Source organism: Camarhynchus parvulus, chromosome 1A (genome assembly GCF_901933205.1).
Source record: "Camarhynchus parvulus chromosome 1A, STF_HiC, whole genome shotgun sequence".
Classification (NCBI taxonomy): domain Eukaryota; kingdom Metazoa; phylum Chordata; class Aves; order Passeriformes; family Thraupidae; genus Camarhynchus; species Camarhynchus parvulus.
The window spans coordinates 27133958-27157735 of NC_044586.1; the positions used below are offsets into that span (position 1 = coordinate 27133958).

At 36.2% G+C, this 23778-nt stretch overlaps 1 long non-coding RNA gene across 1 annotated transcript in view; it reads right to left on the reverse strand.

Annotated features, from left to right (window-relative positions):
* The window catches only part of LOC115909822, a 71338-nt gene that overhangs the window by 32504 nt on the left and 15056 nt on the right, over positions 1 to 23778 (reverse strand). Inside the window, exon 2 of the long non-coding RNA XR_004061177.1 lies at positions 19849 to 19981. This is a non-coding gene — a long non-coding RNA (uncharacterized LOC115909822). The remainder of the gene's footprint in view (positions 1 to 19848; positions 19982 to 23778) is intronic.

Consider the following 23778-nt stretch of genomic DNA (forward strand, 5'->3'; position numbering starts at 1 on the left):
AATCTGTAAATTTGTAAAAATTACACTAATCCCTTTTAAGGATTCTGATCAAGGCTCTAAAATGTAAAGTACCAACCCTGAAAATGGCATGGCTCTTCAAGTCTTTGCCTGCGTTTTAAATGCCCATACCAGCTTAATTATCATAATGTTAAAGTTGTGCAATCAAGTTCCTTGACAATAAAAAGTCGTGCTGAAAGAACAAAATAAAATTGATGCATTCAAGTGGAAAAGGTAAAATAAACAAAATAAAGCATTAGCTAGAAGTTAGGAAGATCATGCATTAGGATGAAAGATGAAACAGATGCAATACACAGCAAAGATCAAAGAGCTCCATCAATTCATTCTGAGAGTCAAAATCCAGCTGAGCATGGGAGCCCTGTCCGCATAATAAGAAAGGTTGACTAAAACATAAGGATTAAACAGATGAGCTGTCTCCAGTGAATGTATGGCACAGGAAGCCCTGCTGAGCCACTTGTAAAGACACTTTGGAATTGTACACCTGCTACTCCATAGTGAAACCTACAGGAAGCCAGCATGCAAGGAGAAAGAAAACCACTAATGGACTAAACAGCTATCTTTAAGAGGGAAAAAAAAGAGTTGATACAAGAAAACAGCAGCTAACAGATTTCCTCTTTCCCCTCCATTTCATTTATTTACCAAATATTTCCACCACAAATGGCTATAAATAAATTGTTATCACCACCCTCTCGCTCCTTCAAAACAAAAGAAAAAAGCTTACCACTTAAACATCAGCACAACCATCCTTACAGAATCAACCTAGTATTCTCAATGATACTGTCTGTCACAATATTACTGGTTTGGAAGCTCTTTTTATACTCCAGCACTTGAGCTAACTGGCCAAATCTCTAATAACTTCAGCGCTGTGGGATTAATTTTAAGGGTCGCTAAAATTTGTATTATTTCTAATGCTGATGGCATTTGAAATAAGGTTATATTAAAATCTTAATTTTTCTCATCCACTTTATGGATAGGTATGGAGACATTTCAATCAAAATTTATAGCTTACTACTAGTTTCTCCTCTCTTATGATCGGTAACAAGAAATAAAACTAGAAAAAGTTAACAGGTAAGAAATTCTATTCAATTTAATTAATTCATTCATTAACTCATATTAAAGTAAAATCCCTATGACATGCATGTAGCTAAAAATCACAGCCTTCTCACAAAAAAAAGGGGAAAACATACGGCTAGCAGCTACTCCATGACTCAAAGAATCTGAACTGCAGGGGTTTCCAACACCTCTGATAGGATCAGTGCTATCCATTACACCTCCTCACAAAGAGTGGGTCAGGGATGCCCTCACATCATAAGATGGCAAAGCATAACTTAAAACAATCAGGAAGCAAAGCCCACAAGTTTCTTAAGGTTTTGTTTTCTGACAGATGTACAATTAATGTCCGCTGTGGGCTACAGGTGGTTCCATATTTATTTTTCAAATGAATGCTACTAGCCTGCTTGTCCCACAAATGTTATTTACAATCACATCTTTTATTCTTGTTTTAGCTGACAGGACAATCTCCTCAAGGATCTCTGCAGAGCTGATATATTTGATTTTCAGGTTATCTACTGCCTGCAGATACAAGCACTTTGATTGTTTACAATGCAGGAGTAATTGGTAACCGTTAAATAACTCCAGAGACTGATTTAAGAGTTCACCTACTGCACGAAAGTAGGGCTTCACCCCACAGTCCCTAATCTGGCTAAATACTTTAAGATTTCACTATAAAAACAGGATATTAAAAAATTAGCAAATGCAATGATAATTTAATCATCAATTACATACAAGCATTATATTCAGTTGTAATTATTTCAAATCAATTCATATTTCAAAGTAGAAATTAAAATAAGAAACAAGCATGTTCCCTCATTATACTTCCAAAATCAGTTAAAAATATTAATTTGTGTAGCTCAGGTTAAAGCAGAATTCTAGCGCTGCTTTCAGCATCTCAAGCCAAAGTGAGGACACTAAAACACATTCAACCAGTGTTCCTATGAGGAATGTTGTTTAATTGGTGATACATTACTTGTGCTTACATAGGTTCAAGTTGCTGACAATATTTAAAATAACCTTCAGAAGCATTTGCCTGGTCTTGCACAGTCAAATAGAATTACTTAGCTGTAAATAAATCTGACAAAAACTCACAGAGGACATTTTAACTATTTTCTGACACCATTTAATTGTCACTGAACTTTCCTGCCTCACAAAATGGCGTGGAAGCACAATACTGCTATGAACACACAGTTTGTTGGCAGAGCTCCTCTGAACTCAGCGTTTTGTACCAGGAAAGAGCAGTGAAATGCATCATTGCAGACAGTACACATTACCAGGCAGCACCATCATAGATGTAGCCTAAATCAGATGCTAAAGCACACTGTGGGAGGCCATCCAGTTAGCACTGCAGTGAGCTCACCATGGCCGCGTTTCACCGCAGAGCCCGCATCCACCATGCTTGGAGGAGCAGCAGGAGATAGGGGTGTCTCTTTCCTGTCATTCTCTGCCTCTCTGGCTTCTTTGGGGAGTGCAGCACCAAGGCTTCTCCCCTGCTTCCATGTGAAAGCAATGTGGGTGCCTAAGGGCTGATAGCAGCAGCTTCCCACAAGAGCAGCTCCACCTGTTTGTGGATGGAAGGAGACACCAGTGGCAGAGCATCCACACCTGTGCAGCACTACAGCCAACCTAAGGAGTCACAGGATCCTCTTCTCCTCCACATAACTCCAATGCAACCCCTCAATCTCATGCAGACAGAGCTTTCTTTCCAAGCAGAAAATTTAAGGAAAACTGAGATTGTTCCTAAATAATTAACAATGCCAATTGTCTGACTTCTTGGAGAACAAACATACATGCTAGCACACTGTAAATTAGTCAAGTGGAAGACCAACGTTTTACAATTTACAGCCAGCATCAAATGACACCTGGACTCCTGCAAATCCCAGGTGCACATCCTGCAAAAATCACATAAGATATACAGAGACTGAGCCAAGTGCTCTTCCAAGTAAGCTGGTGGATATACTATCACAAATTTTACCACCCATGGGCAAACCACAATACGTTCAGACCCAACCACAACCAGTCTCATAAAGACATTTCAAACACTTTTCTCCAAAGAGAGAACTGCCACTTAGAAAAAGTTCAACCTGTTTACCCAGCTGTTTTGGCCCTACAGCTGTCATTTAAAAGGTCATAAACATTCATTTTTATAATGAGGTAATGATTTTACCTTCTCCTGCTCAACAGTTTTCCCTAAAATATTGAAATCACTTTTGTGCTGAAAGTTTACCATGAAAAATTTTACAACAGTATATGAAGAGTACAGAAGGTCATGATAAGTCAAATACAGAAATTGTCTCTATTGTTAATTTAACCACTAGGCTCCTATGCAAATTCCACAGTGGGATGTATGTACTCATTTATTTGTTCTGCTTTTACATTTGAACACTACATCTGCAGCTCTGTTGCTCTGCATTTTTTTACACATATATGTATATAGAATTAATAGATGACAAACAATACATTATCTTGCTCTTTCAAGTAAAAAAAAATCTGGCAACAAAAATCCTTTATAAGCTTTATAGTTAATGTGGAACGGTAAGAAAAAATCCAAACATTTGGACATACCTGTAGGTATGCTAAATGAGGCAAAAGGTGTGTCCTCACACCTAATTCTGAAACATTTCTTCTTTGTGTCTCCCTCAGAAAGGGCTTATGTTTGGTTCAACACTAAATAAGAACTGTGATAATTTACAACTTTTTATGTGGAGGTACGAGCAAAATTTTCAAAGTTGTACTCACATGTCCACGTGTGAAAGAGGCGCAGAATTAATTAGTTTAGCATACTACTCTGGCTTACCTAGGTAAGCTTACTTTTCGGAATTTCATTTCCTAGACTAAAATTGTAGCTCTTCGTATTTCTCGATGGAGAAAATCACAGAATAAATTAATTGCAAAAGAAAGTGTCATTTCAGAGACTAAAGTAATTTGCAAAACATTTTTCCTTCTCAATTCTACCTTGCAGTTTGTTAAAAAGTCTTACATGCATTGTACTATAACCTTGGTTTAAAAAAAAAAGAATAAAAATTGATACCAGATTGTTGAATGTGAAGTGAATTTTAGTCACATCACACACAGAAAACTCTGCCTTATATGAAAGTATCTATTAACAGGTTTTGTCTTGTTTAAATATAAGATAGCACATAACAGCACAAGTAAACTGTATATGTTGTTATACCCTGCATGAATTCTGTTATTATACTTTGACACCATGTCATGAATAAACAACCTCTTAAATATGCAAGTCTCATCTTGATCCCTCACTGTCTCTTGGTCCAGCTTCTTTTAGAGTAGATAAGGTGTGAGAGAAGAGCAAAGGAGCTCGGCCTGCAGTTTATATCTCCAGTAAAGAATATAATGTGAGACGTAAATGAAATTAATAGTGAAAAAACCCAAAAAACCAAAAAAAACCCACCAAAATAAATATATTTCCTTTTAGGTTTTCAATGGATGCCCCTATAAAAAAGCCCAACAATATTTCCTCAGTCTTCTAGGTTCAGCTTCCACTGATCAAGATAACACAGCATGACCATACATACGTCATCATCCATAGCTACATGCATAGGAAAATCTATTACAGTTTTATAGAGTTCATAGTCTGAACCCTTCAAAATGGATTACTAGCATTTCTTCAAGTGATTTCAGGCAGCAAATGCTACAAACACATTTAAATCTGCCTGACTTCAGCAATGATCATGCATTTACTGTAGTTTTCATTATATCAAAAATACTTCAGCTTCATTAGCAACAGATGAATTAATTTTTTTTATTAATTCAAACGATCTTTTTTCCAATTTTTATAAGCCCCAAGCTTCTTTCAGCAATATTGGCTCCTTCTCTCTTCCATAAAATTGTAATCAATCTCTATTATTGTCATGAAAATGGTAGTTGTCACTTTGCTGAGAAAAAAACAATCAATACATCTTGCAGAGTAGAATAGGAGTTTAATGCAGTGAATTGATGTCTGTTAGAGAAATTTAGCTTGCCAGCAGTTTGGGACAAGCTAATAGAAAACCAGAAAATTCACTGAAGGTTGACAGATGAATACACAGACGTGCCACAAAAATTAATATTTGGGCACTTTGTATAGCCTGTCATTTCATATGCTGGAGGGAAAATAGATGTAGACAAGCATATCCCTCAGGAAATCCTTTTGGTTTTAAAAGGCTAAAGCCAAAAGCATGTAAAAGTGAATTCTTCACTATATTGTTTTTAGGTTTATGTAAGTTTCTGAAAAATAAGTATTCTGAAACAATCTTCCATTTAAATATTTTTCATCAGACACGATACTGAATATGAAACACTGCTGAGTGATTAAATAACACAAAGTTTGTGAGGCAATACTGAATTCATGATCCTTCTGGATAACACCGCATTGCAATACTGAATTCATGATCCTTCTGGATAACACCGCATTGCAAAACTAAATCAGAGCATTACTTCAAAAATTAGTACAGAAACTGAACAATAGGACCACTCACAAAATGTTCTGGATCATGAAGAGAAAAAAAAAAAAAGTAAAATTTTCATAACCAATACCTAGAAAGAAATGCAGTCATACATTTCATGACAAATACAATACCCTCAAAAGAGCTGATAGAATTATTTGAGCATTATTTTTTAAAAAGTTACATTTTAGGAACATAATCCTCCTTTCTGTCTATTGCCATCTGCAGAAGCTGTCAAAACACTCCACCTTCCAATTACATGCTTTCTGTCTTTCACTTGCTCCAACATAAGCCTATAATCTGTTTAATTCCCTTGTTTGGTTGGTTTAATAAACAATACTTTTAAGTAGCAGGGCTTGATAAACCCAGCATCCACAACAAGCAAGCCGCAGCTATCCCTCCCTCCAGGAGAGCATCAGCACCACTGACTGCAGAGACAACACGCTGGCCACAGCACAGGGCACCCAGCTTTGGAATTCTGGGGCACCACTTTCTGAATTCCATTCTTCCTGTGAAATCTGCTGATTCTACACTGGATGTAAATGGGACACAGTCTTCAGGGTCCTGCCTCTGTTTCCCAGAAAGCTGTAAAAGGATGAATTTTAAGACCTCAGGTACCCACCAGATCAAAGAGAAGCAAACGGGTCTCTAAAGCCTAAGGCAACCACCTGATTGTTTGTGGTAAAAAAGTTCATGCTGTCATTACAGAGACTTCAAGTAAGCCTGGCATATGAGCTCTGTTTCAGTAAGAGGAACAGCTTTTTATCATGTGCAAAAGAGCATTCTTGGGCAAAAGGATGAGATGCTAGAGATGCCAGTAATTTTACATGAAATCACCCATGTTTAAACGTAACAGAACAGAAGGGACAAAATTTAACAACTCCTTAACTGTAAAACTGAAATATGACCAGACAACAGAGGGCTACAATAAGGTGGATATTGAAGAAAATCTGCATCTTCTACTGCCTTCACCATTCTGTCATAGATTTAAAGATACCCATGTGAATTAGAGGTCACCCCTGCCACTCCTGCACTCCTTTCTGATGACAAGGTTGCTAACCCTCCTTTCTGATGACATCAGAAATTTGATAGAGGAAGTGAAAAAATGCTAATGTTACTGAGGTTCTCCAAAAATAGGGAACTTAATCTAATTTTGCCCTAATTTGTAAAAGAATTTGACCTTCAACCTGATGAAAGATCAGGTCAAGTTTCCACCACTGCAAAATTTAAGTTAAACGATAAAAGGAAAATAAGCTTCTACTGAGACTGTGCCAGTCACAATTTTGCAACCCTAATAGAAAGTAAACACTAACACTACTTGTAAGAAAGTTATGTATTCTTTAAAAAAAGGATGTCATACTCCATAGGAATTTCACAAAACTAATGTAGGAGGTCCCAAAAGCCAACTGTGTGGTCTTTATTTCACAACTGAGTTCCAGCTGCTATTGTACATTACAGGATCATGCAGCTGATGGTAATGACAAGAAATCAGTGTTGCATGGCACTGTCAACTTTTCATGACTGCAAACATTTGTGGTTCACCCTAGGAAAGGTAAAGGGTTATTACAGAAGATGACAGAGTATTAGCAGAGCTACTTCAAAATAGGAAATGTTCTGTTGTACACTGTCAAGTCTGATGCATCAGATTTGCATGTGTGGTGTGAAAATGAACACACATGTTATGCCCTGGGAGTTACATATGTATTTTTGTCAGAAGTGCAAAGCAGAGTTTGGTGTAAATGCAAGCTGTTAAAAAATTTATCAGAGCTGTAAGCATTTGCAAAGTCACTGGCTCCACATGAATGTATACACTGAATCTCTTTCAGTAAAATTTTGTGAAAATATAAACATAAATTCAGTATTAAGCATGGATATTTTTTGTAATCAGTATGGTGGATCGTGAGGGAAATATTCCCATTGAATTTTCCTTGGGCTTTCTAAGATAATTTGTACAAGACTGATGATGAATTTGAACACGTTTGAAAGCTCAATCCCACTGAGGAAAAGGGTAATAGGTATTTCCCAATTAAACCCTTTCAGATTAGTTTACTGACAAAGGGACATAAATTTGAACCCACAGCATACATTAAAATTAGATGAGCTTCTACTAAAGATGGCAAATTTTCAGATTTTTTTCTTAATTTCACAAATAGTTTTCAGTCATTTCCACAGAAACAGCCAGAAATTTTGCTGTACTCATAGAACAGACTAACAAGTAACAGCAATGGCTTGGAAATGCCTTCCATCTTTATTATACTCCCCAGTCATCAAGTGAGAATTAGACCATGCAAACCTTTCTAGCACTTGCCATTAATGTAAATACCATCAATTTGAATCTCCTCTACTTTAAAGTCTTCTTCCTCATTTTCTAAACATAATTGTAATGTAGTCTGTTTTCTCTGAAACATAAAACATTTCCAGTCTATGTGAACACTTTTTCCAATAAGACTCAATAAAATTATGATGCAAGGGCATGCTCCTCCATCCACTGAAGTTAATGAAAAGTGTACTGTGGTTTAAACAGTACAGAAAGAATGTCTTCAAAAAAAAAAATTTAAATGCAGCCAAAATAGTGGACTTTCTATCTAATATTTGGCCTCATTTACCACAAGTGTCAGTCATGAGCATTAGATAAATACTAATCAAATGCCTTACAAAATTCCTGCAGCTTCATTTCCCATGCAACTCCAGTGTTCATTAATATCAGCAAATACGTTTGCTTCAGGTGGAAAAGAGTTTTTCAAAAATACCAAGTAGGTATCATCTCAATTTCTCATTTTGCCATCGACCAAGCAATAACAGTTGACTGCTAACTACTGAATCATTACTAGTTGAATTTGGATCTGATTTCTCTTATGAAATAGAAGGCTTTATACCATACAGATTTTCTTCTGAATAATCTCTTCCCCTCACTTCATATTTGCAAATGAACTTAACTGATCAGCAGACAAGGGTTCATATGGTGTTGAAGAAAACCTCATGACAAATAAAAAACTTTCTAACTTCTTCGCAAAATCTTACCTTCATTTTCAAGAACAACCATCATAGGCACTTTGCATAACATGCCCTTTAAAAACTATATTTAGTTTTAAGAGCAATTTTTGAATGGATTCTCATTCAGGATTCATTCTATTCTGGTTTTTGTAGGAGGCATTACCTTAAACCTGTTTACATAATAACAGCAAAGAAAGGTGGTCATATACTCCCACAGCTATGAGCAATTAAAGACAGCAGTGATGCCTTCTAGCAAAGAACAAGTTGTCCTAGTTCTGTTTTGCTTCCCCTGTGAAGTGTGCTAACACTTCTCATTTGGTTAAAAGATTTGAAGTCAAAGGATCCCCAAACTTGTCTGTTTGCATATTCATTGACATACACCAGAATGTTTCCTATTTTGATTTTCAAGAAAACTGCCTGCACTGACTAGTTAGAAATACAGAAAGGCATTTGACAGCAGACAAAATGGGCTAGACAACACTCACACCTCCTCCATAAGCTTCTCTTTTTGTCTTCTCATAAAGGATGTTTGCTGCCTAGCCCAGTCCTGTCTTTTCTGTGGCTCTCCCCTGCTCAAAGGTAAGTCAAGGAAAGCCTCCACAGACATCAGCAAGAGGAACCATGACTGAGCAGGAGGGACCAACTTCACAGGGCTCACCAGCTGCCTCCCTGTATCCATCCAGAGGGATCCATGAGTCGGACCTCAGCTCCTCCCAGAGAAGAGATGGGTGGAGGAGATGGCCACTGGTGATCAGATATATGCACTTCACCATGTCTTTCACTTTCCCAGGGAAGTGATTTCAGATCTTAATTCCTTAAACGCTGGCATGGTCAGATAAACCCACAACTTAGTAAACTTCTTTGACAAAATCTTTGCTCTGTATATTACTGAGAAAATGATGATGAAAATAATTTTGGTGTTGTACAGTACAAGCTGTTATAAGCCATTTAGTCAACTGAAATACGTGAAAAACTCACCATAACCTTGAACTGCAGATTGGCATTTATTTTAAAAACAGTTTTGTGCAGGTATAATTAGTAAATAAACTATTTTCAACGGCTAAGGGATCTAGCAGTCAGGTTTAGATTTAATCCTGAGTGACCAGAATTAAAATTCAATTGTTCATATTTTAAAAAATTTTCAACCTAAATATTTTGTGAATTTAATTTTGAAAAAGCTGAAATTAAACCAAGTTGCCAATTAATTTCAATCTACATACTTTGGGAATTATTTTTATCTATAGGTATCCATACAAGACATGTACAACATACATGAAGTCAGGTCAAAAAGAAGTAAATGAAACCGCTCTGTTGATGCTTTCCACTGATTTTTATGAGTCAACAGGATAAGGGAGAATGGATCCAAGAGTCAATATTAAAATTAATTGAATGTTTAGCTAGAAGTTCAACAACTTTGGTGGCCATCTGCCATTGTGCAGCTGCATTGGCTTAAGTACCTGCTGTGGATTTTAGGTAGATGTCCACAGATGAAAGAAGCTGGTGTACAAGGAAAATCCTTAATGTCCAGAGACACTGGCACTGATCTTGCTAACCACATCCTCCAACAAGTCAATTGCAGAACCTGTAGCAGCTCGAGGCCAGTTTATACGGCACTTGTACAACTGTGTCACTCTAAGAGAGGTGTTTGGGATATTATCAATGTTATCCTGCTGCAACTTAAAGTTTGAGTTTACTTAAAGTGGAAAGTTTTATTTCATACAAGATTTAATCATGGCACTCCAGATCATTAGGAATATGCCCTAGCAAAGAATGACCTAATCCCAAAATTATCAAAATACCTTGCCATGGAATTAAGGCTGTCTTTATATGAGAAATAAAAAATACATATATAAGTTTTATATAGACTGTTCGTCCAGAACCATAGACCAAAGAAAAACAGAAGCAAACAAAGAGCTGTTAGCAGGTTAAACAGGGAAATACACAATAAAGATGCCACAAAAGCGTTAACTTTGGACCATATATCTTCTTAAAACAAATGAAAATATGTGCAAAATCAGAGTCAATTTACTATTCAACACTGAAATTTTTCAAACACATTCATGTTATACCTCCAGGACTTTTTGATTGGATGGAATCAAGACAGGTTAGATGCTGAAGTTGTAAATTCCTGTATTCTGTCCAGTACACTTTTTAAAGTAGAACTTCAAGAATGAACACATCAAGCGTTATGTTTAAATTCCCAACTTGAAATACACATTAAAAAGCTGCCTGTTCTGCTCTATGATGGCATCAATTTACCAGTAAATTGTTGTTCAAATGATGTCATGAAATGCCATGAATAGAATTCTTTTCTATAATTTTCAAACTTAATTAAAATTCTAGTGAAGAAGGTAAATAAAATATTAAACCACTTTAAGCATTAACTTCCTTCACCTTTCTGAACCCTGGTAAAGGTATCCATTTTTATATGGGTTTATTCAATTTGAAGAGCAGGAGGATGCTCAAAGTTTATATATAGTGTGTGAGAATGGAGTTCTATACTTATATTATACTTACCTCATGATTCAGTTCTTAAATCCATTACCTTACTAAATGTGACATGCTATGATTACTTCTCCTCAAAGGACAAAACAAACCCTGTATCAAAAACTTAACAGTCTCTTTGGTGTTCTGAAAAAGCCAGCTGATCTGTGCCTCAAACATCACCAATATGTTTCTTTCCTAGCTGCAAAGGAGGGGAAAGATTTTTAATTCACAGTTTGACTCCCCACTGCTTGCAGGAAGCCCACACGAGGACTTTTGCTTTTGTTTCGCTAATAACAGCACCGAATACGAGGTGGTTGTCAGAAGCTCAGGGAGAATGCTTTCTGTGGGCTGTTCTCAGTGAGGCTCTGCTCCAGCTGGGGTACAGAGGGAAAGGAGAGAAAGACAGAGAAAATGGCAGAGACCAATTAGTCAACACAGCCTGTCAAGCAACTCAGCCCTGGGAACCAGGAAGCTGCCTCACTGCACACCCCGCCACAGAAACAGCAGGTGGAAAAAATGTATAATTGGTCAAAGTAAAGTAGAACCTAAATGGCATTTCTCATACAAAGAAAATAAGATAAGGAAACTATCTTTTTAATGCTGTTGGGAAAAAAACCCCAAACATATAAAAACAGAAGCGATAACCACAAAGCTGCAATCTGATTAAGACCCCGAACCTGTGAACCTGTGATGCTGACATTATATAGAATATGAAAAAGACAACTAAGAAAACAGAGTATTTGGAAAAGTATCAGTGCCAAGGACAGCACTGATCTATTTGTCTAACTTTCCTACATAGAAATCTTATCACTTTGCTCAAAATAAACTGTAAAAACAGTACTCTAAACGTGGAAAGTGGCTGCAGCAAAGCCCTGCACATAATGCCTTCTCACAGAAAACTACAATAGGGAGAAAAACATTTACATGTTGTGAAAATTACAGTGAGAGGTAGTGGTTGAGGAAACAATCTTAAAAAAAAAAAAAGAAAAAAAGCCTAAAACATAATAGTGTGTGTGTGTCTACCACAGCAGCAGCTGCAGAAAGGACAAGAAAAAACTCAAATCCCCCCTCTGAACCAATGTTTCAGGGAGAGAACCCCAATAAAGTGGGGTAAAGGTAGTCAGATATTTAAGGGCTCCGCAAGAGAATACTTTACTTTTATGTGTAACATTCATTCTGGCAAAATAAAAGAATGAGTCAAATACACCTGATTTAATTTGTTTTATTTTACTACTGAGGGCAGAAAAGACAAAACTGATATGGGTTCACCCATAGTTCTTTCATTTAAGCAGCTAACTTCCATGAAACAGTTCTTGGAAGCTCAGCAATTAATTCCAAAGAGAATTAATTTTTCTTTGCCAAATCAGATCACAAGCTGTTCTTTCTCTGAAAGGTTATTAAAACTTACTGGACTTAAAATATCCTTCCTTGATCTCTTTACAAAGTCAGTTACAATCTTGCTTTAACTGCATGAAACTCCAGTTTACTGTTATTAGTCAGATAGTAATGATACATGGCAGGGAAGACACAACAGTGTTCTCCCTCTATTTGCCTAGTTCTGATCTGCGAAGTATCAATTAAAGTGTCACTGTGGATGAACAATAAATGCTAAAATTATGCTCATTTCTGCAGTTATAAAAATAGAGTATAAACATAGAACACACAAACATCCATTATAAATAAATCCCTTTTTAAAATGCTCCCTCTATGCATTTCTCTACCTATATATTCCCTATTCCCCATAGGGATATTTTCCATTTCCAATTCCATTCAATGGATATAATTCAAATAGGGACTGACTCTGAGTTCTTCCAGATTTAGAATAAGATAGTAAAACAGTTTTCAAGTATTTTGACTCATTCAAGCAACAATAATATTTGCAGGCAATGGGTGAAGGAAAATTATGTCAAAGCTGGGGAAAAAAATTCACTTCAGAAGCCTGAACCTGTTAAGTCATGCTAAGTACATAATGTGACAGTAAATGTTTTTATACAGTTTCAAAGTCTTGGCTTTATTTGGTACTTTGGTGATTATAAAGTTAGTCTTTTAGGGAACTAAATGGCTTGGAAAATATGCTATAGTATATCACAGAAGTATGGACTGAGGCAGTGAAAGAAAAAGAGCATCTTACATCATGGCTGTCTCTAAAATTAATTTTAACATCAAATAGATGCAAAAAACCATACACATACATATTTAAACCACTCAAAATATCAGGACATCTGTCTTGTAGGAGTTATTGCTCTTGGTGAAAATACTCACAGCAGAACAGGGGCTTCTGATAATTAGTTGAGTCAAAACAGGCCTACTTACTACAAACAGAAAATAAGATTATTTCTTCTCCCTTCTACATTTTGAATTTTTTTTTGCTCTTGAACAACAAGGCATTCCCATTGTGATACCCTGAAAAGCTGAAATCTCTCCTGTGACTTTCAATCATAATATCACAAGCTCATAAACAACACTATTTTTGACCCAAAAATTTACCTATAATAAGTGTAAAAGTGATATCTCTCATGATTACTACAAAACTAAAAGACACAAGCAGGCTACAAGCATGCAATAGAAGCCCTACTACCCGTGATTAACCGAGTAGAAATTAGTATTCTCACATGGTGCTTCATTGTGCACTTGCAAGAAATAATACCAAATAATTCAATAAAGCGGTAATTAAAAACCTGTCTCAATTCTCCTGGTACCGTGGCAATCAGGCTCCCACAACCTCGCAGCTGAGCACGGAGCACTCAGCTGCCTGCACTGCACTGCAAAGAAACAATCCACCCACCACTGACTCCTGTTGTTTCATAGGGGATCCAATTACTGATATCGTTCTGACACCAGAGATTAGCTGATTGCCAGTTCAGTGTGCTTACAAAATCTTATGTGTCACAGGAGGCCCTTTACTTGTTTCTGTAAGACAAACAGTGTTTTTTTTTAAATCTATTAAAAACCCACTAGAATATATTCCCTCTCATGTGTAGTTCTTCAGCCCCTTCCTGTTGGACTCAAAGCAAATTCCTCCTCTAAAATTGTCATAGAACTACAGTGTGGTGACAGTAGCAGCAAAAATACACTTTTAATTGTGCTTTTCAAAGAAGAGATTCAAGAGAGGCAGAAGCTATATATGCCACTATTTTAGCACTCAGAAAGACTGCAGATCTTTCCAAAGTCTGAGAGCACAATTAAAATTTCTTCTAATTAAAAAATGCTAATGGAACTTTGCACTGCTCTTTTTCCAAATCTAAGAGCACATTGGAACAAGCACTTGTGTGGAAAACAATGGTTTGGTTTTTGTTAGAAAGTGTGTTTCTAATCCCCAATGCTTTAAATAAAATTCATTAGGACTGTATCATATCAGTCAGTCAAATTCTATTACCATTCAAAGGAAATATATCAGTGGGGCTCCAATACAATTTTCCTGTTACAGCTCTTGAACTGAAACAAGAAGAAGAAATGGAAAGGCAAACTACAGCTTGGACAAATTAATATGAAGGCAAGAAAGGCCAGATACTAAGAAAAAATAAAGAAGAAAGACAGCAATGAGCAAAAAATACTCTATTTTCTCACCACCAACACCAGTATTTTTTACAGGGAGACACCCTAATGACTCTGCTGGTTATTCAAGTACTTAGGCTGTATCTACATATGAGAAACCAAGAATACCCTTTTTAATGCTCCAACGAACTTTACCATGCATTCTAGGAAACAGTGTCTTCATCAGTTGTGACAAGACATATTTTATTACTTTGAACACCATAGGATTTTACTGTAAATAACACCATCTCTAGAGAACAGAAGCTTAAATTGATGTGGGAAATGATGTAATGCTACATAGATTTAGAATGTAAAGGACTTTATTTATTTATGCTACGATATGAAAAAAACAAACAGAAGGGCATTTTACAATCTCCAATTTAATTAATTTCCACAAATCTTCTTTAAATAAAAATGGAAGTTAACCTATAAATGTCTGGGATTTAATTTTACCTAATGACAATATGCAAATTTTGTTTCAAACTATTAGAAAAATATTTCATTCACAACATCCAAACAAAGAATACTGCCAAATAACACAAAACAAAGGCTAAGATAGTATTAAACAGACATGCTGCATTTTCTTTTAATACCCTTCCTGGGAAAAAAAAAAAGCTGTGGAAACTTGCTGGTCAAAAGTATATTTAGGTTTTATCTTACACCCTAATAAGAGCTAAGCAAAAGACACAACCATAAAAGAGATCAGGGTAATGAAGCCACTGCAATTCGAAGTTTTTAATCTCACTGCCTCCCAAGGACAATGTAAAAACAGGGCTGACCTAGACAGGGTGGGTAGGGATGCCACGAGCCATCTTTGCCACCCCTCTGCTCACAACAAGGATCACTCAACTGCCTCTGAGAGAAGTTTGCCTAACTTGTTCCCAGAATCTTCAATAGGGATGCAGCAGCATCTCTAATCCATCAGCTGCTGTGCTTCACTAATTTTACACTTACAATGGTTTCCTCAATGTCTAACTTAAATCTCCCTCACTAGAATGTGAAAACATTACTATCCTTCTCCTGTTCCCCATAGACAATAGGACAGTTTAGTACTTTCCTCTTTGCAACAACCTCTCATGTATTTGAATCTCAATCCGAAACCTTTTCTTCAATTGACTAATTCCTTCAGATTGCAGATTTGGGGAAAGTTTTCTAGAATGCTGAACATCCAAATCCCGGTTGATTTTCTTCAGATTTGCATGGAAATCATAGATCAGCTAAAGTATGATAAAGAACTACAAGCACACTGTTAACTTCCACAGCACTGTACTGTCCTTTCCACGCCAACATACACAAATGGTACCAGCCTACTGCACTTGGAGCTTGCTGAGTGCTGCTGTTCTTCAACTAAAACTGTACCTCAGCACTTTTAACTAATAAAACTGCTGAATGTGCAATAAAGACAAACATATGCCTACCTTAAAATCAATTTAACTATAAAAAGCCCTAAACCAGACCTCACTGATTTAAATTTTGCACTCTGTTTTGTGGTGTGATTTACCCTTGCCACATCACATCACTTAGCCAAGGCACATTGTTTCTAAACAGTATTACTTCATTAGGTAAGTACTTATTAGGTGGACAGACATTTCACATACACCCATTGCAAGTTGCTGTGCAAAGTCAGGAGCACAAAAATAAACACCATGTGTTCATACACCTAAAGAAAGTTAAATCCTTTAACTTTCTTATTAAATAAGAAATTTATTAAGAAATTTAAATTTTTATTAAATAAGAAATATAAGGAAGTACATTATTTTGTGAAGATAATTAATTCCTTTTGAAAGAGGTGACAACAACAGTGAGCTATGAACAATAGGAATGTTCTAGATCGGAGGGAATCTCTTGCTTCTTTAAATCTCATATGGATTAGGTGTCATTGCTCCCCTGGCTCTTGTTCAACATTATCAGCTAAACTTGCTAGACAGTGTTCCCAAGGCAAGCCTCCTGGAGCACTGAACCTAAATCATCAAAATAAAAGTGAAGTTACTATAAATTAACCATAGGTGAGTCCTTACTAAATGTTAATTTTAAACTACATCATTGAATTACATCATCCATCATTAATGAAACACCAAGCCTCTGACTACATATCCTTCACAAATTCAATGTGTATGTGATTAGGAAGAGTGATGATTTTTTCCCACTGAAGCAATTGCTCTATTTTGATGCTTGCTGCGTGTTTTACCATCCCATATCACCATTGTTGTGACTTCAGCAGAGCATTCTTGCTCGTCAAGGTTACCCAGGAACCCCGAGCAGATGTACTACAAACTAGAAATGTATATATGAGATAACACATTCCAAGTAGGTTTGCCATTCTGTGGCATGAAGCACTTCCAACCACTTATCAACTGTAGAGTTGCTATTTGCATTTTGTACTCTGTACATGAAAGCGCTACAGCTGCCTGTGGCAACAAAGGAAATGCAAAACTTGCTGGAAGAAAATAAATAAAATAAAACCATTTCCTGTGGGACAATTCAAAGTCTCACCTCATCATCCTGAGACATCAGGGATTCTGTGTTGCCTCTGTTTTTTATTAATAATGCAGCAACAGTCTTTCAACCACTCTTTCCTAAGAGAAACCTTTCCTTTGGAGGTGATATGAGTCATGTGATTACCTCAGTCATCTGGAGTCAAAGGCTAAAAACTGATAGAGGTTCTCACTATCAACTAGCCTATAATTTGGCACCCAGAGAATCAGTAATAAATGAGTGTTTATCTACTCAATGGGGAATTTCATTTCACTCTCTGCCCCCAAAGTCATTACCTGCACAATAGGCATGAGCAATGGAAATTCACTACATAACAAACTATTACAGGCTTACTGCTTAAACAGCATCACAAAATCATTTTCTGGACCGGAACCTATAAAAAAAACTGTGCTCCACAACATAAGAAAAATTTGTTTATATGATGAAACAAAAGGTATTTGCATCTCCAAGAAGAGAGAAGAATTTTGTTCTTCAGATAAACAGTTTCTTCTGTTCTTAGTATTGTTTTCCTTGGTGAAGAGAAACATTAAATAGTCCTAATTTTCTTTTTTAGAAACCATTTCAATAAAAGTGTCGCTAAGCAATATTTGTGTCTTTTTATCTAACTGAAAGTTGAAAGACTTTTTCTATCTTCTTGAAAAAAACAACTTATGTGATCAAAAGGATAAGTAACAAGAAAATATTGTACAATTAACTTGGTATACCATTTATACTTAAGTATATTGCCAGTAAGTAAAAAACCAATACTTTTGGTGTAATATCTACTCAAAATACTACACAAAAACTTACTCTGAATATTATTTTTTTTTTTCTAAAATTGGCATCTTACTATGGAAGAAATTAAAATATTTGTAAATATAACAGCACTTAAAATGGTCAAAATTCATATTTTTATTCAGTATTTTTGTGGAATGTATTGGTGTATCATTTTAAAAATAAGCTATTAAAAGATAGTTTCAAGCAATACCTCTCCACTGCCTTAATCTTAAAAAACTAGTTTCTCATCACTGTCATATTTGTTCAAGCATGAAAAGCATAATATTTTTCCCCTTTTTTTCACATTCTGTTGAGATATTTCAGTCTAGAAATCTAAGATTATCTAGTCCAGTACTGATATGACTGAAGTAACTGTGTAGTCATCCTGCGATTCTATGTGAGGAAACACAGCAAGAAAATTATGTAGTCATTAAGGGAGCAACAGAAGCCACTTACATAAATTACTGTACAGTAATTCAAAAGAATATGAGGAGAAGAGATGCTTGAGGCTTATGCTTCTTTATTCTGTAAGCCTTGAATGAATTATCTGCCCAAACCATGGGTAAGAGACCACCTGGTATCTCCTTTTTAAGCTTAAGTGAACAAATCAGTTTTTCTGTTTTTTCTAAAAATAATTTTTTTAAAGCAGATAATATGGTATCTACAGTTTCTTACTACTGTAAAGTGACTGAAGTAATATCCCTTAATATTAAAATAAGCAAAAATCCTAGCTCACCATGGGGATTTTCTGTGTGTTTTCTTAAGTCAGAGGGGAAACCAGAAGTGAGGATACCATCCTTTCTCCGACCAAAGGAAAGTAATTTCTTCTAAGAACATATTTGGTTTAATGAAAATTGTATATTTCCTTTCCTAAAGCCTACTGGCATGATAACTTACTCATTTTAATTTTTCCCTGTCTATAGGAAAATAAAGACTACAGAAAGGAACAGACAGCTCCAGAAAATTTGCAGTGAGAATCAAGTCCTGATCACAGAAGGTACCAGCTACATGCACAAGTCATACAAGTCCCCCCAGTCTGGTTAAATTCAGCCACCATGGAAAATGCCCACCCTGGATTTTCAGTCTTGCCTTCCGGTTCAGAATAGAGACAATTAAATTATTTCACATTATTCAAATTATTTCTCAGGCAATAAAATTAAGTTGATCAGACGTTTCTCTCCAAGCATCAGTGAATAGTGTTCCCACCATGATGTTTACGGATGTCATTCTCAGCAGAGGAGAACACAACTCTCTGCAAGTTTCAGGGCATTCCCACATCATCAGCCTTTGTTCTCTGACAGTATAGAGTGTGGAAATATTTTTGTGCACATTTTTTGACTAAAGGAATAGTGGATTTCAGTCTCTAGCTATGAAGTGTGCACCTTTCATTGACCATAAAATTGCATAAGCTTCACATTGCACCTGATTGTAATTGTAATAGCCTAGAACCTGGCATATACATTAAAAGTATCAGAATTGCTTATGAGGCCTGGCTTGTGTTATACAGAACTTGACTCATTTTTTTATCAAAACTTCACTTTTACCAATCACTGACTTGTGATTTATCAGAATATATTCACGCTTAGAATCAGCATTCTATCTCTGTGCTCTGATACTGACTATCTGAAATGGGACTTTCACTAAGAAGTCATCAGAAAGGCTGAGGGAGATACAGGAAGGTGCAGCAGAAAGCAGAACAGGATGGATCAGAGCTCAGCATTTATTTTTTTGGTGAGCCTGAACATTTAATGTTGCTCAAAGTCTCTGAGGAAGAGCAAAAGGAGTAGAAAAAAATACCTGATACTATTTTCTTAACGTTTATTTCAGGACACACTAGTTAATTTTTCTCTGCTAAGAAAGAGGAGTGGACAACCTAAATTTCAAAATCTTCAAATTATCTGCGTGAATCAGAAGGCTGCATGCATGGAGGGCAAACACTGACATTTATTTTGTATAATAGTGCATGTCTTGAGATGAATTGCCACTGGAACATTATTCCCACTCTGCATGTCAAACATTAATATAAAATCAATATGGAGCCACGTTCCCAACATTTTTCACGCACCTGTGTTACCCCCCCAGAGGGTTTTGCTACACTTGGAATTTGGCTCCCCCAGGACATGGGAAGAGGTTCACTGCAATCTTCCTGCTCGGCACAGCCTCTGAACATCAGCAAGGGCTCAGCAAGACCCCAGCATCTGTGGAGGGAAAGTGCAAGGTGAGACAAAGGTGCTTGGTGGTAAATTTGCTGCTCTGTCAGCAAGTCCTGAAAAATAGAAGTAGAAAGGGGGTCTTCCACATTACAGATGACATCCTCATTTGAAATTATACAGCTGGAGTTGCTTTGTGACAGATATGTTCCTTTCTGTCTTTAGACATGATAGGAATTAATCCACAAGAACAGCTAACCTGCAAAATACACTTAGGCGCACATAAAAGCTTGACTTCATAGATCGCAATTTTTTTCCCTGAAAACATAATTTCCTTTTGAACTCATAGTAAATTAGCCTTCATTGCATAGCTGAACTAGTTCTCAAACATGCTGTACACTTCAGTTTACCTCATGATCAGACATTGTCAAAAACATTAGTTAATCAAAAGCATCACAGTTTTGAGGAAAGAAAACCACAGAAAACCACACCACACTATTGTTTTCTTCAAATAGGATGTAGCAGATCTCCCTCCATGTTTAAACTCTCCTGGAACACAGATAGAGAGTTGTTTTTGAGCTCAACTTTCCAAAACTGCCAGTCTCAGAGGAGCTTCATTTTTTCCCAGACAATGTGCATCTCTGTGAATCAGTGGCACCTTTCAAACCTGGATTTTAAAAGATTCCTAAGTCAAAAGGTATTTAAGGGTGCAGTTCTAACACGTTTCTTCTAGATCTGGTTTAGGTATGCCAACCTGTTCTAATGTATGTTGTCAGAAAGCTACAATAGTCTATTATCCTCAATTGAAATGACACCAGCTAAGGCCACTGCTTACTCCTTGTTGCTGATATACTAGATCATTGTTCCTAAATATGGTGACCTAGTGCTCAAAAATACACTCAAATTCCCATCTGGATTTTGTTCCTGGGTATTTTGCTTTATGCAATGGAGTTCAGTTTCCTTTCCCTTTTCTCCACCTCAAGCTTCCAAAGCTCAAGGCCAACGTTTTTCTGAGGCCTGTGGGAGAAAACTACAGCTAATTTCCATGACACAGATGGGAAAAAGATCTTAACCATAGCTCCTTATCTTCACTGGCTGCAAAAGGTACTACACTCAGTTATCACTGGCAGGATGTTAGATACATTCTAGTCCAATGAGATTAGGGAGGGGACTATTCAGAGAAGCAGCTCCTGCACACCTCCTTAATGAAGGTGAAGAGTCAAACATGATCTCAATATCATAGGAAAAGAATGTGGCAATTTCTATTGTGGCTTCTACTGCTAAGAGTCAAAATGAAAACTCATTATCGTGGACCAAAATTTTTGTCTATTTTTTAAAACAATATTTTCAGAAGAAAAGGGGTCTCTCTGGAAAGATGACAACATGTTTGGTCTCATCTGTGGATGCATACTGGCAGCAGATCCAGTATGGCGATGCCAGATGAACTCACAAACTTACATGGGGGCCCATGTAATTTATTGCCTTCAGTTTCATAACACAACAGCTTTTAGAACCAGTAACCTATAGACTAAGACTCTATAAACTAAGGAAGCCAAGGGCAAGTTTAAAACCTACTCCATTTGTGTTGTTGGGTAATAGCACACGATACAAAGTCATGGTGCCACACACCCATTTCCTTAATGCATGAGATCTTTTGTTTTAATTGACACATGCGATGCTTCTGAAAACAATTTGAAACTTTTAAAAAATTTGAGATCTTATGAATCAGTGCATAGACTAGTCTTTTCACCAGCCACTGACATGTGACTTTGTTCAGGATGGCTGGTAGAAGAGGGGAGTGTATGCTATGGACCAATGACTAGACAGAAGTTTGGCCAAAAGAGCTTATGGTTATACAAAGAGCCACATCTTTCATAATCAAGAGAATCCTGTATTTTAAGTGCTTATAAGAACAGCCTCCACAGAAAAAAATCTCATCAGAGCCCATTTTATAGGCCTTATAAAAGTTAAGGACCAAACAATCCCACTCTGGAATGAAACCCATGATTTTAGACAAAAAAGCATTTCAAAACTCATTGTTTAGACACAATTCTCCCTCAAACTTAAGCTGAAACTTCAGCTTCTCCCATTATTTCTAAAAAACCACAGAGAATGAAACATCTCAAGCAAAAATTACTGTATAATGTAGGGAATTTATAGGGGTATACTTAGCATTTAATTAAGTAAAATAATCACCACATCTTTTATTAGTCAAATTTTCTGAGTCCTCAAAGCCCCCAACCTAAACCCCACTTATCATCAGCTGAGAAGTTAGCTGGTTCTTATTCCTAAGAGGCGTGGGAATTCCTCTACAATCTATTGAAAATATCATTTGTCTGTGTACTGGTACTTACTTAACAAAAAGAAAGCTTTTGAAAGAACCAATTCTGTTAGTATTAATTTGCTACAACTTTTTTTTCATGCATGAACAAAAAAATTATACTTCTATCCCAGTAAAACAGAAATACAAACTGCAGAAAACAATTCCTTCAGTCCTCGTGGAATAGACATTAAAAGGTTCAACAAAAGTTATTATCTCAGACTATACATTTACTATTAAATTATTGATGACCTGCTTCCATCATCATTTTTACTTCTGTTACCAGAAATTAGAGCAATTTTTAAATTTCTAAATACACCATGACTAGGAAAAAAAAATCATGTTCATAGGCACCAGGATTCTCTGCAGTCTGAAAGGAATTTTCATAATCTCACAGGTATCTTCAAGTCCTAGAATTTGCATTCTGCTTCTCGGCTCAGCGTGCAGATGTTTAAAAATACATGCAACAAGACAATTGGCTTTTGGCTACACATCTAAGAGGCTCAAACATTTGAATTATTCTGTCTGAGGTCAAATACAATTTATGTGCCAAATTAGGTTGAAATCAAGCTAGGAAGAGCTAAGAAATACTCAGATCATTTGTGCTTGGGAACTTGAGGCTATTTCTGCCCAATGTGAATAATCTCCAATCTTCCAGGAAAAGGAGGCATTTTCAGGAACCAGATATGAAATATAAGCTTACAACTTCTGAATCTCTAGGCTTCAGTGATTTAAATTTTGCTGTGCAAACATATATAAAATGTGGACTAGAATAGCAAAATTCTCTAAGAGTGTTCCTTGGATTTTGGAATTCTAGGAAACAAAGGATGCACGTGCTGTCATATGCACTTGAATGCCAACAAGATTTGCAACAAAGACAAAAAGACAAGTTTCCCTGGGCTTTAACAATCCATATTGCTGTACTATTTATATTAAACAGAAAATATTTTCCAGGAGCCCAGGTTCAAGGCTTAAAAGAGGTATACATTTAATTGGTATAATTCCACCAAAATGTTGGATGCAGTACTAATTATATATATATGTATATATATATATTTCAATGTCATGTAGTCAGTTACTGAGAAAATCAATGTTCATCCCAAAATATATGAGCTATTTTTCAAATAATTCAAAATTTTGAACTACTAACTCAAGTAAACTTACTATTTTTACTCTAAAATAATTTTCCATAAATGTCTAAATGATGGAGGATATTTCATATAACTATCTCCTGAAACTTTTCAAAGTAATTAAGGTAGAGCTAAAGAGAACTCAAGTGATTTTCCTCCTCGGGGATTCATGTTTAAGTAAATTCCCAACCCACAACCTAAAGCAATCTTTGCATTCTATTTTCTTGGAACGGATAACACCAATATTAAAACTAGTCTTGGGAGGGGACAACTTGAAACAGAATTATCCATAAATGAAAATGCTAATTAAATTAGCATTTTTTTCCTTTACTAAATATACTAAACTTCAAAGTCCAAGAAGGGATTTTAAAAATCTGAAGTAGCTATCAGCCTTC